At 43.6% G+C, this 14441-nt stretch overlaps 1 protein-coding gene across 1 annotated transcript in view; it reads left to right on the forward strand.

Annotated features, from left to right (window-relative positions):
• RALGPS2 (Ral GEF with PH domain and SH3 binding motif 2) overlaps nt 1-14441 on the forward strand; it is a 305267-nt gene that overhangs the window by 1432 nt on the left and 289394 nt on the right. Inside the window, exon 2 of the mRNA XM_024133662.3 lies at nt 7088-7227. The gene's annotated coding sequence lies outside the window, so the exon portion shown is untranslated. The remainder of the gene's footprint in view (nt 1-7087; nt 7228-14441) is intronic.

Genomic DNA, 14441 nt, shown 5'->3' on the forward strand with positions numbered 1-14441 from the left:
CTTTTTTTTTTTTTTTTTTTTTTGCGTTATGCGGGCCTCTCACTGTTGTGGCCTCTCCCGTTGCGGAGCACAGGCTCTAGATGCGCAGGCTCAGCGGCCATGGCTCACGGGCCCAGCCGCTCCGCGGCATGTGGGATCTTCCTGGACCGGGGCATGAACCCGTGTCCCCTGCATCGGCAGGCGGACTCTCAACCACTGCGCCACCAGGGAAGCCCTAAGTCTGTTTTCTTTGTTAGGTTGGCCACTGAAGTCTCTGCTTAATTAGCTTAGTGGTCAGCTAATGATTGCACAGAGATTTCTTTAAATGCCTAGAACTAAGAAGTCTCCCAGTCTTTGCTGAGGACTCTGTGTGAATGTTGAAGCACACCTTCAATACTAAGCCAGGCAGTTGACAACTCTGTCTTAGCCTTTACTTCCTCCTTTTTCAGAGCTTCAAGGTCAGCCAGAGGTGAGACTTTAGGGCCTTCTCAGGTATTTGCTGAACATGTGCACAGCCCAACATATGCATATGACCTTGTAGATTCCCGAGAATGTGTCAGGGTTTTTCAAAGCTCCTATTAACATTTCATTCCACAGTTTTTCCTTTTAAACTTTTTGCTTAGCTTATTGTTTGCCCCAACTGTTACCCATTGCTTTAGGCAGCTGTAAAGTTAAATAATTGCCTCTAATTGTTGTTAACAAACATATCAGAGTAAAAGGCTTTTCACACTGAGTGAGCTCCAAGGTAGGTCAAATAGAGATAGCCTTGCCAGTGGGGTTTTTCAGAAAATCACCAGACAACTCAAATAATGACCATTCTCTGGGAATGAGGTTTTAAAGGTGCTTCAATCCTGTTTTGCCCACGCCAGTGGCTGGCAGGTTTCTAGTTTTCACCACGATTGGAAGCTTTTGGTTTTCAAGGTCACCATGGAGCTGGAGAGGGGACATGTTAAAATGTCACAAAGTTTGCTGTTCTTACTGAGATCCAGTGGTTTTTCTTGAATAAATACCTGTGGATTGAGTAAATAGGCTAACCAAAAAGCCTTTTGTTAATTTTCAGAGTTTTGGAGAAAGTTCATTCTGACCATTTTGGCAAGTTTTCTCATTGTTGTTAATGGAGGAAAGAGTTTTTGAAGGTCTTTTTTCATTCATGTTCCTTGGTAGCTATTTTGATCCTTATTACAGCAGTTAGGATTAGGTTCATATACATGTGACAAAAAACCTGAGTTAACAGTGGCTTAAATACACAGGTTGTATTCTCTCACATTAAAATTTAAAAATAAGTTTAAACTGTTCAGGGACAGCAGCTTCTTTCAGCTTTCAACTCTGCCAGCCCTAGAATATGGCCTCATTTTCTTTTTTTTTTAAACTATATATAATCTAGGTGTATTATGTATAGAATACCTACAGGTGCACATACCTAAACACACATACATTTTTAGGGTTAAGCTTCGGGTTAGGGTTTTTGTGTCTCGAAGGCTTGCATTGTGTAATTTCTTGGTCTGTTTTCCAGATGGTCCCCTGTCTCAGTTACATCGTTTGCAAATCAGTGTTCTCTCACGTTCACTCCACTGCCTTTTCGTCGTGCGGATACTTTGCCTGTGCCGTTGAAAACCATTTTCAGTCGCCTGGAGCCCCAACTGGCTTTATTGTGCTTCTGTTTCCCTTGCCCGAGGAGACTGATCCACAGACATGTTTCTAAGACTGAGGTCCAAGAACGTACTGCCTATGGGTTTCTTCTAGGCCTGGCCTGGCTTTAGGTTTTACGTTGCAGTAGTCGATTTAGTGTCAGGTTCTTGTTGTAGGTGGTACAAGAAAGGAATCCAGTGTGATGCTTGTGCATGGAGCAGTCCAGTTTCCCCAGCACCATTCATTGCAGAAGCTATCTTGTCCCCATGGGACTTTTCTCACCTCCTTTGTCAGAGACGAACTGACCACACAAGCGTGGCTTTCTCTCTGGCTCTCTGTTCTCTTCCTTGGATCTATGTGGATGTCTTGTGTGCCAATACCATGCTGTCTTGATGATGGTAGGTTTGCAGTCTAGTTGGAAATCAGGCAGCATGGGACGTCTGAAGTCTGCACTTCTTTCTGAAGAGCATATGGACACTCTCTAGGTTCTTTTGTGTTTCCAGACACATTTCGGTATTCTTGGTTATACTTGTCTGAGAAAGTCTGTGGGTATTTTGAGAGGAATGGCATCCACTCTATGGATTGCCTCGGGGGCATGGAATCATTTGCACAAGATCGACTCTTCTAACCCCTGAGCACCGCCTATCTTTCCCTGTTGGGTGTGTGTCGTCTTCATTTTCTTTCATCAATATGTCTCTCATCCCATTTTCTGAGTTTCGGGTCTTGTAGGTCGTGGGTTAGATGGACTCCTAGGTATTTTCTTTGTGTTGTTACCATCATTGTCCACAGGGTTGTCTTCTTCCTTTCTCATTCGGATAGTTTGTTGTGAGTGAACAGAATGGCAACTGATTTCTGTAGCATCGATGAAGTTTGTACCCTGCAATTGAACTGAGTTTCCTGAGTTTTGTTTTGTTTTCTTTTCTTTCTTTTGGTGGGGGTCGCCTTCAGCATTTTCTGTGTAGAGAATCAGGTCAACTGGAGTCTTTCCTCTGCCATCTGACACTCTTCTTTCTTCTTTCTATGCTGTTATTATGGCGAGGACTTTCTCCTCATTTGTGCTCCACCTTGGTGGGCTCTGGGTCCTCCAGCTGACTAAGGGGGAAGCTTGGCATGGTGCTCCATGTCAGAGCTGGCAGTGCTGAGCTCTTTTCATAGCCCAGGATTGGGCCCCATGGACCTCTGGGCCCTGGTTTCGGACAACCCTCCATTGGCCCTCATTTTCATGGTCTAAGAAAACTGCTTAGCTCCAGCAATCATATCTGCATTCCAGGAGACAAGAAGAAGGAAGAGGTGAAGAAGAGCACACACCCTTCCTTTAAGTATGCTTCCCAGAAATTGCACATGATATTTTAGAAGGTAGTCACATAGCTACATGGGAGGTTGAAAAATATGGTCTCTATTTAGAAGGCCATGTGTGCAGCTGAAAACCAAGAGTTTATTACCAAGGAAGGAGGGAAACTAGCTGTGACATGTATTTGACAGGTAAAGAAACTAAGGTTTAAAGAAGTTCAGCAATTTATTCAAGGACACCCAGGCAGTATGTAGTGGTGCTAGGATTCAAATCAGGTGGTCTGATCCTAAAGCCTGTACTTTTTTTTAATGTTTATACAGCACATTTTATTTTATATAACTGAATCCCATTGATATAATAACAATGCATTGCTGTTCTTTTCTGGGTGAAATATACAAAGTTCACAAAATTTCTCTCCCCTTGGTGCATATCATACTTTTTTTTTGGTTTAAAAAAATTTTTTTTTAACTTTTTATTTTATATTGGATCATAGTTGATTAACAATGTTGTGTTAGTTTCTGGTGTACAGCAAAGTGATTCAATGTTGGGTTAGTTTCTGGTGTACAGCAAAGTGATTCAATGTTGTGTTAGTTTCTGGTGTACAACAAAGTGATTCAGTTATACATATACATGTATCTATTCTTTTTCAAATTCTCTTCCCATTTAGGTAGTTAAATAATATTGAGCAGAGTTCCCTGTGCTACACTATAGGTCCTTGTTGGTTATCCATTTTAAATATAGCAGTGTGTACATGTCAATCCCAAACTTCCTAACTATCCCTTCCCCCCACCCTTCCCCCGGAAACCATAAGTTCATTTTCTAAGTCTGTGAGTCTGTTTCTGTATTGTAAATAAGTTCATTTCTATAATTTTTTTTAGATTCCACATATAAGCAATATCATACGATATTTGTCTTTCTCTGTCTGACTTACTTCACTCAGTATGACAATCTCTATGTCCATCAGTGTTGCTGCAAATGGCATTATTTCATTCTTTTTAATGGCTGAGTAATATTCTATTGTATATATGTACCACATCTTCCTAAAGCCTGTACTTTTAACTGTTTTGCCATACAGATTCAGAGAAGTTAAATAACTTGATGAGGTCACAGAATTGGCAAGTGCAGATCTTTCTGGCCCCAAAACTCATCTTTTTTCCATATTTACTCCAAGCCATCTATTTTACTCTGGTGGGCCATCAGGAGAGTGAAAAATATAAACATCACTGTTCAACCTGAAAATTCCTGATAGAGGTTTATTAAGATATCTAAATAAAGTACATCAAGTGTCTTTTAAACACAGGACAACAATGGGCGCTTGAAGGACAGCAAATGAACCAAGATGACAGATAATCAGAACTAGAGCTATTAAGAAACATATGCTGTAGAACCTGCTTGCTTTCTGAAGTGGGAATAAAGAACCAGTAAGGTACAGGTTGTGAAATGCGATTAAGAAATCAGTATTGAAGTTTGCAATCTTGAACAGAACGCTAAGTACTAAGTTTATTTTGTTTTTCTCACTAATCTCCTAGATTCCTAGCCCCACTCTAACCAGTCAGTAGGTTATTATCAGTCCCTTCCACTCACATCTGGCTCTGGGATGGGGTGAGGCCCAGAGTAAGCCCAGGTCTTAAGGTTCCACTGAGCTCACCCAAGGTCTAAGAGAACAGACTCCAGTGCCTGCCTTGACTCACCCCATTTCTTTTCTTTCTTTTTCAACTCTTTCTTCACTGTGGATTATCCTAAAGCTGAGTTAATTGAGGCCTGAATAAGGAAGGTCATATTATAATTATAAATTCAGGACAAGTTTTCAATTCAACCCGAGCTCCTTTTCATGTTGCTCACAGAGAATACCCTCATGGAGAGGGTGTCAATGGAATTGCAGTTTGATAACCAAACAGAAGCACAATTGAAGCTGTGGTGACTAATACACAGCCACCCAAAGATAATCCACTGTGGTTTGAATCCATCACATACATACACACACACACACACACACACACACACACACACACACGGAGAAAAGATTGGGTTCCAGCAGCTGGAGTAATTGTAGCTCTATCTAATGTTGTATGTTTGAATCACTGAAGTTTGAAACTCATGGTTGGAACTTGGGCCCCATTGGGAGCTGCCATCTGTCCCCCTCCTTTGCCTCTAGAAACTTCCTCACTGGCATGCAGCAGATCCCTATTTCTAAGAGCTCTCTCTTCACCCTGCCCTGGAACCCCAAAAATAACCTCTGCTGATACCTTCCCTTCACACACACACACACACACACACACACACACACACATACACACATACACAGGTGCAGGAATAACTCCAGCCTCTGCTTTTGTCCTCCACTTTGAACTTTTTCCAGGCTTTGGAGCCTCTCCACTGGTCTTTCTATAGCTGTACATCTGAAATTCTTTCTGTCTACAAGGTTAACAGATGCCTATTGTGAGAATACCAGATTGCATTTAATTTTAAAAATTTAATTGAACACTTTATTTTGAGGTAGATTCACATGCTGTGGTAACAAATAATACAGGTAGATACCATGAGCTCTTGGCCCAGTCTGCCCAGTGGTACTGTCTTGCAAAACTATGGTACAATATCAGAGTCAGGATATTGACATTGGTCTAATCCCCAGATCTTATTCATGTTTCCTTCATTGTGTGTGTGTGTGTATGTGTGTGTGTGTGTGTTCTTTGCTATTTTATCACATGTGGAGGTTTGTTTATCAATCACTATCTCTTGTGTTGCCCCCCACAGCTAACCCCACACATCTTCTTCTTGCTTCCTCCTCCACCTCCCCAGCCCTAGCCCCTGGCAACCTGTTCTCTATTGCTATATTTTTGTTGTTTTAAGACTGTTATATAAATGAATCATAACCTATGTAACCTTTTGGAACTGGCTTTTTTGACTCAGCCTAATTCCCTTGAGATCCATCCAAATTTTTGCATATATTAATAAGTTGTTCCCTTTTATGCTGGGTTGTATTCCAAGGTATGGATGTACCATAGTTAATTTAACCATTTACCCACTGAAGGACATCTGGGTTGTTTTCAGTTTGAAGCTATTATGAATAAAGCTGCTATGAATGCTCATATACAGGTTTTTCTGTGAAGATAAAACATAAGTTTTTATTCTCTGGGATAATTGCCCAAGAGTGCAGTTGCTGGGTCATGTGGTAGTTGCATGTTTAGTTTTGTAAGAAACTACCAAAATGTTCTCCACCAGCAATGTATGAGTGATTCAGTTTCTGTATATCTTGGCCAGCAGTTGATATTGTCATTACAGTACTTCTTATTTTAGTCATTCTGATGGGTGTGTAGTGAAATCTCATTGTGGTAATTTAAGTTTTTAAGTCTATCTTTATATTTCAACTTTTAATTGTAAACTGATTTGTGCAGCTTTCGTGTATTGTTTTTTCCTAATACATTATTTTATTTTCTTCCTTTTTTAAATGAACTATAGTTGCTGTACAGTATTATATAAGTTACAGGTATACAATACAGTGATTTGCAATTTTTAAAGGTTATACTCCATTTATAGTTATAGAATATTGGCTATATTCCATGTTGTACAGTATATCCTTGTAGCTTATTTATTTTATACTTAGTAGTTTGTACCTCTTAATCCCCTACCCCTACCTTGCCCCTCCCTGCTTCCTTCTCCTTACTGATAACCACTAGTTTGTTGTCTATATCTGTGAGTCTGCTTCCTTTTTGTTATATTCACTAGTTTGTTGTAGTTTTTTAGATTCCACATATAAGTGATGTCATACTGTATTTGTCTTTCTCTGTCTTGTGTATTATTTGTCAGAAGCTTCTTTACTATTAAACAACTGTGTCGAGTGTTGGAAAAATTCAAATTTTCCACCAAATTTCTGCTAGTATTCACGTAATTCCATTTCACTTGTCAATCCACACTTTTTTTCAATATGCTTAGAATTCTATCACTGTCTGCTTTTGATAGATGACTTGATGCACAATGTTGAAAAATCTTCAGTAATTGTCAATTCAAAAGTTAACGTGACATATACTGCATGAATAATGTAGTTAATGGGCTATTCTCGCCTTCATGGGCCTATTATAAAGGGAATTGCTTTGTCCAAGTACCAATTATGTTTCTATATTCATAAAATATTTTTCTAATAAAAAAATTAAACTATGAAAAATAGACATCTGACTATATCTCTTCCAGGCCTTCCAGAATGAGAATTCATTCAGCCTCCCTGCCCAGTTCTGATCTGTAAGCTTCCACCTCGATTCCTCAATTCCATGTATCCCAGGTCCCACTCCAGCTTTCCGGCCATCATACTCGCCCCAGGGGAAAAATGAGAGGTAAGAGGGGAAACTCCGTGTCCAAGTTTTTATTTGTCTGGGAGGGAAATTGATGTTTTTAGCAGACAACTTGAATGTTCACTTTGAAAAAAATAGAGACCCAGTTACTTGGATACAGGCAGAAATGCATATCATTGAATCTACAGACGACCCGTAGTCATTTTGTCCTTATTTGAGTGTCTAATGTGTTAAGGGGAAAAATGAGACAGCTCTAACAAATAACTCACACCTGCTTGGGCTTTCTCTGTTGGTCCTCTGGGTGTGTGTGTATGCATCACACACCCACACATAAGTGTGTAATGAATGGCTTAGTATAAAACCCTGCAACAAACATCAATTCTGTAGATTACCAGGGAGGCCTAATTGGGTTCACTAGCAAAGCAACTTCTATAAAGACTATATATAGTAGGCACATGCCTCCGTAGGCAGTGCAGCTATTTATTTTTTTAATAGGGGACTCTCATGTTACAAGGGCATCACAGATTACTGAATAATTTATTTAATGGTAGATTATATGGGCTTCACTCTTTGCCAATGAGCTCATACCCAAATGTCTAAAGGAGATAAGGTGAGCAAAAGCTAGAGCTCAGGCTTGGGTGAGCTGTTTTTTGTGTTTTTTTTTTAAGATATGTATAACTATTAGAGCCATATATACGTATTTTACTTAATAATATCTCAGCTGCATTGTCATATACATAATCGAGGCACCACTTCCTTACTGACATTTAGCTAACTCGTAGCAATGCATACAACACATGACACTGAGAGATACAGAATCGAATAATAAATGACCTTGTCTATAGTTGGTGATTTTAACAAAGGACTGTGATATATAAGGGTATGTTTGTTCTCTGTGAAAATATAGGGAAACAGAGGGAGCAAAATTCAATGAAAGGATGTTAGATTTGGAAAACGGAGACAAGAAAAATAGATCTGGATAGGTATCTTTCTGTGAACCTCTGTTGTTATCTTTTCAATGATTTGAAATACAAAAAACAATCACTTCCAAGCTTATAGAACTTAAGACATTTTGCCTTGAACTGTATATAGTCCTCAGGTAAGCAGAGGTACCTTGGAACATGGACATACTTTTGTGTCAAGCAAAATTTTGATGAAGATAAAATTTATTTTAAAAAAATTTAAATTTGACAATAAAGTTGGCAAAAGATTTGAACAGGCACATCATGTAGAAGGAAATTCACATGGCCAATAACTGGCAAGAGGTGCCTTATTTTTTTTTAGTAATCAGGGAAATGCAGATTAAACCCATAATGAGATATCCCTATATACCCACCTGACGGTTAAAATTTTAAAGTTTGACAATAATAAGCGCTAATGAGGACAGAGAAAAATGGGAACTAGGGATAGTGGGACTTTCGATTGAAGCAATGATTTTGGAAAATAGTCACCATTGTCTACTGAGGTTGAAGAGTCACACAAGCTGTTTACAAGTGAAGAAATGCCACTGTGGGAAAATGCCCTGGAGGTAGATGTATATATGTATCCTGTGCACCAGAGTATATACAAGAATGTCTAGAGAAACATTGTTCCTAATAGCCCCAACCTGGAGACCACCCAAATGTCTGCCCAACATAGAAAGGATAAGTGAGAACTAGAGCCACTTGCAATAGCAGGGATGAATTTCACAGACAGGATGTTGAGCAAAAGAAGCAAGACACATTTGGTAGAAAGCTCATAAACAAACAGGCAAAACTCAGTCTGTTGTTTAGGGATGCATAGAGAGAGGGTAAAACTATAAAGTAAAGCACGGAAATCATTATAAGAAAGGTTAGGATGGCGGTTACTTTTAGAGGAAATGAAAGATTGTGACAGCAAAGAATACTCGAGACTTCTGGGCACTGGAAACGTTCTATTTCTGGACCCGGCTGTGGTTTCATGGGTTTTCACTTTACAGTTATTCACTAAACTGGATATTAATTTTTAATGCACTTTTGTGTATGTATGTTATATTTCACACACACCTGCACACACGTACACAAACTATTAAATACTAAAAGATTGAGATTTGAAAAAAGAAACTCCCTAATTCAGTTTAGTTCCTTTAAAAAATGAACACGTTCAGTTGAATGAACATTTAAAACAATAAGCGAAATCTTATGTGTAGTTTCACATGAGAATTCTACAATGTAGTGCTGGAAAGACAGCCCGAGGAGAGGAAGAGCCCTTTTCCAGCAATCCTTGACCCTCAGCAGCCGTTTCCCTGGGCAGTTCTTTGGGCCTTGATCCTCCTCTGTAAAGAGGATCAGACCCAATTAGAACTCCTCGAAAGTCTCCGGTGTATTCTTGGGAGTTCTCTGTGGGAGCTTTAATTTTTTTTAAATAAGAAATTCTTACCGTTTTGATGAGAATCTAAAGAACATGCACATCACCTGGGTCCTCTGTGTGTCCACTTTAGAGCTGAAAGTGCCAGGATCACTCTGTGATTATGATTACATTGGGGTCCTGATGTGCTGTTTCAATAGTCTCAGGCCACTAAGGTGAAAGCACAGGTGACCCTCAAGAGTAGAGTCTGCGTTTGCCAAGTGACCTCACGGAAGGCTCACAACCAGAGTTTTCACAGGAGTTTGAAGAGACCATGTTGTATGAGATGTGAGTTAGGGGACGATGCCTAACCCCAAAAGTGACTCAGCACCCAGTGACAAAGTGAGGGGCAATTTACTCCGCAGAATCACGCCATCTGTCTTGTTAAAGTAATGCCGTTAACTTAAGATTTATTGGTTTGCCGTTTGGTTGTCAAAATCGTGACGCTGTTTTGATTTTATAATTGTAGAAGTTACAAGCCTGTGGGATGCATGCCCAGTTTCATGCTTGTACATATTTAACTAACGATCTTATGAAAGTAATTTACATCAACACTGGAAATCCTCAAACATTTTTTTTTCTTGAGAAAGCACCACATGTCGTTGGAATTTGAGCCACGCTGAACCCCGTGACCTTCACTGACCCTCCTGCGATTCTGTTTCCATTTTGGAAGTCAAGCCCTTTCCAAAGCAAGTGGGAGGGTGTGTCCCTGGTGCAGCCTGCAAGCCCAACACCCTCATCTCTAGTCGGGACTCTCTACTGCAGGTGATTTTGCCTCCAGGCGACATGTGACAGTGTCAGGAGACCTTTTTGGTTATCACGGCTAGAGGCAGAGCCTAGTCAGCAGAGGCCAGGGATGCTGCTAAACATCCTACAATGCACAGGACGGCCCTCCATAACAAAGAACTCTCCAGGCCGTAATGCCAGTGGTGCCCAGGGTGAGAACCCTTGGTTCTTCTCCCTAGAGCTTTTACTGCTCTGTGTTTGTTCCCAGTTTATCAGGATAAGGCAGTAGTTTTCTTTTATAACTTACCTTTCCTGGCAACTGTTTCCTTCCACACAGGAGAAAAAGATAAGCAAGCAAAACAGTGCCTCAGGTGTGAGGTCAGTTGCATGACTGGCTTGATTTAAGAGTGGAGGTTTGGGGCTTCCCTGGTGGCGCAGTGGTTGAGAGTCCGCCTGCCGATGCAGGAGATACGAGTTCGTGCCCCGGTCCGGGAGGATCCCGCGTGCAGCGGAGCGGCTGGGCCCGTGAGCCATGGCCGCTGAGCCTGCGCGTCCAGAGCCTGTGCTCCGCAACGGGAGAGGCCGCAACAGTGAGAGGCCCTCGTACCGCCAAAAAAAAAAAAAAAAGAAAGAAAGAGTGGAGGTTTGGAGGGGATCAGCCTTTTTACTGTTGTTGAGGCAACCTTATTCCTGGTCCTCCTCTGTCGGGTCCTGGTCCACCACCTACACAGAGTGATCTTGCTTTGCAGGGACCTGATCCCTGATGTTTGTAGCTGGTCTCTAGAGGGACTGTACTCCAAAGTGATTCCCAGAGGAGCCAACATCTCTTCCAGAATAAACCACTGGAAATCATATTTGAGAGCTTCCAACAGATCTGAGGAATCTGGATCAATCTCCAAGGTGGATCTCAGGGTCCCCGTAGTTGTCTTTGTCTACGTGCCTGTAACGGCTGCTGGGGGACGTCTGCCCCGTGGCTATCTATCCCCGCGTAATTCTTTTTTTTTTTTTTTTTTTTGTGGTATGCGGGCCTCTCACTGTTGTGGCCTCTGCCGTTGCGGAGCACAGGCTCCGGACGCGCAGGCTCAGCGGCCATGGCTCACGGGCCCAGCCGCTCCACGGCATGTGGGATCCTCCCGGACCGGGGCACGAACCCGTGTCTCCTGCATCGGCAGGTGGACTCTCAACCACTGCGCCACCAGGGAAGCCCCCCTGTGTAATTCTTATATTTGTTCATACAGAATCTGCTGGCTGTTCCTGGGTCCTATCTCACCTCCCCCCTCAGATATTTAAATCCTTGGGAATAGAGACTTCTGTGTCTTTTGAGGTCACTGGTGCACCCCCCAGCATGCTGAGCACGGTGGCTTGCTCTGTGGTGGTCACACTGTCAGCAAGCTAGGGAAAAAGACCATGTTAAAAAACAGGCCAGCTGGGATGATGGGTGACGGTTTCCTGAACACTGTGCCCATCCTCTTCGGTCCCTCTTCTTGCCCATCTGTTGTTCTAGTGACCAGTGTCCAGTCACAACCAGCCTCTTAATTCTGAAAGCATTCAAATCTACAGCTTTCTCCTGACAAGGGAACAGCCCTTGGTCTCCGGGACCAAACAAGTGGATGTGCTATCACTCACCGGGCCTGGCAGGCTGCCCAAGGTAGAGATGGGCAGGGCTTCTGAGCACTCCTCCGTCTCTACCCTGTCTGGCCTCCTCCCCGGCACACTCCCCCAGGGTCACAGAGACCGCTGTGGACAGGACTTCATCCAGCCCTGACAACCTCTGATGTAAAGAAGCCTCACATCCTGCCTAAACCACCACCCTTTCCTCCCCACCCCCATCCCTTTTTAAAAAGAAAAAACAATTCCTCTGTCTAACGTGTAGTCTTCCAAAAACACAGTGGAGGCACCATGCCTTTAGCAGAACATGGGTGCTCCTGTGGTGTGGCAAACAGGGCCCTTGTTTCCTGGCTGGTACTTTAGGGGTCTGCTTAGATCCCACAGCTGAGAGGAGGCCAGAGCTGCCAGGGGTCACTGACAAAACCGAGGGGCACAGACATCTCCACTTGGCACACAGCCTGCACACCTCCTCTCCCCATGGGCTCTTTGGTTGACACCCTTCCCCCTCCTCCAGGTGCCCTCCTCCTGGGTCCTGCACAGCTGGACCCACACCTGCATGGCTCAAGGTGGCTCACTGCAAAAGAAATGCAAACCAGAGTTAAGGAAGGAAGCAAAATTGAAGGCCAGAGAAGCTGAGCACTGGGGGTAAGGGAAAGAGGCTGGACCACAGAAAGGAAGGCCCATCATGGAGTCAGAGGTCAGAAGAGTGACAAGCACAGCAAGTAATGTTGTAGGAGACAGGTTAGTGGCAATGGGTCAGGTAAAGTCCATGAGCAGTGCCAGGCTGAGGCCTCTCTTGTGGGATCTTGATGTTTTAGGTTTGGGGTAGAGCGAAGAGAGACAAGGACGTGACGGCATCGGGATGACTAGGCAGGACTTGACAATCCTTCTGTCGATTTCAGCCAGAATTTAAATCTATTATGTCCAGACTTGGGGGAAAGGGAAGGAGTAGTTGTGATTTTCCCCTGACTTTACCCCAACACAATGATGACCTGGAGCCCAATGTATGACTCTGAAAGGGCAAAGCCAGACTCCGTCGTAGCCAAAGCATAGCAAGCCCCCAGCTCAGTGGTGGAGAAGAGCTAAATGTGGTCCATCCACCTGGTGTGAGCCAGAACCTAATTTTAGCCTCCCATGAGCATATGCAAAGTGGGTCACCAGCTGCCCTGTCAGCCTCACCCAGGGCCACTTCTGTTCTACATCCTGCACCTGTGGGGATGTGCATGTCTCAGTGCTCACTGGCCAGTTCTGAGGCTGAGAACATCCTAGACTCACCCAGGCCTCCTTATTCTCTTGGCAACAGCCAGCTCCTCCCTCCCCTCCCACCCCAGAAGCAAAACCACACTTCCTGCACTTCTGCCCTGGCAGGTGGACCCCATGGGGGTAGGGGCCTCATGGAGGAGGTCTGTGCCCCGAGTTATAAGCAGGGAGAAGGACGGTGAACCCACTTGCCCCTGTGAGATGGGATACGATCAGGTCAAGAACCCATGGTTCAGTGTGCAGAGCATCTCGGCTCCTATTTTCCCCTTCCTCTGGCTGCTGGCATTTTGTTCTTTTCTTGTCATGGTTGATTAGCTCCCTAAGTAGAGGTTAGACAGAGAAAATGAAAGGAGAAAAATGGAGAAATGAAAAGCTCTGGTAAAAGGTCTGGTGGGGAAGGAATTTAAAACCAATTAACCAATTGAGATGTCAATTATCCCATCCACTCCCTGATACTTTTGTGGTGTGTAGAGTTAAATATTGGGTGTAGGCACAAAACACATTTTACACTCATTCACCAATGAGTTCTCTGGTGTTCAGCTTGAAAGCTGGTGAGCTCAAGGTCAGGATGGTCCGCTGGGACCCAGGCCACCAGGTGACACCACACTCACAACCGGCCGCAGGCTGAATGACAGGAAGCCCCACCTGTGTAGATGGCTGGGTTAGGAGCTGCGGGGAGTATGTGTGATGTCTCATTGGCACCACGGAAAGACACACACAGGGATGAGTTGTGGGAGCAGACAGAGTGGAAGAGGCAAAGAAATGTCTCTTCCTCTGTCATCCTCTGGGAGAACACCAAAGTCCTGAAACCTGGCCCTGACCACATTTTAGAGGACCATCAAGGAACAGATCTGAGTAGTGGGAAGAGGCCAAACACTGAAAGCCTCAAGTGCCCCTCTGGCAAGAAGAGCAGATTTTGCTGCCAGGACTCTCAGGCCTAGAATTCTCTGCTAGTGGCCTCACTTCTTTCACCTTATTTATCCTTCCTCTTCACTGGACTATGTCACTCAAAAGAAAATGCGATGCTTAGGGAAAGAAGTAAGACAGAGACAGACAAATACTGTATGTTATCACTTACTCGTGGAATCTAAAAAATATGACAAAAAAGAAGCAGAGGGCTTCCCTGGTGGCGCAGTGGTTGAGAGTCCGCCTGCCGATGCAGGGGACGCGGGTTCGTGCCCCGGTCCGGGAAGATCCCACATGCCGCGGAGCGGCTGGTCCCGTGAGCCATGGCCGCTGAGCCTGCGCGTCCGGAGCCTGTGCTCCGCAGCGGGAGAGGCCACGACAGTGAGAGGCCT

Source organism: Physeter macrocephalus, chromosome 4 (assembly GCF_002837175.3).
Source record: "Physeter macrocephalus isolate SW-GA chromosome 4, ASM283717v5, whole genome shotgun sequence".
Classification (NCBI taxonomy): Eukaryota; Metazoa; Chordata; class Mammalia; order Artiodactyla; family Physeteridae; genus Physeter; species Physeter macrocephalus.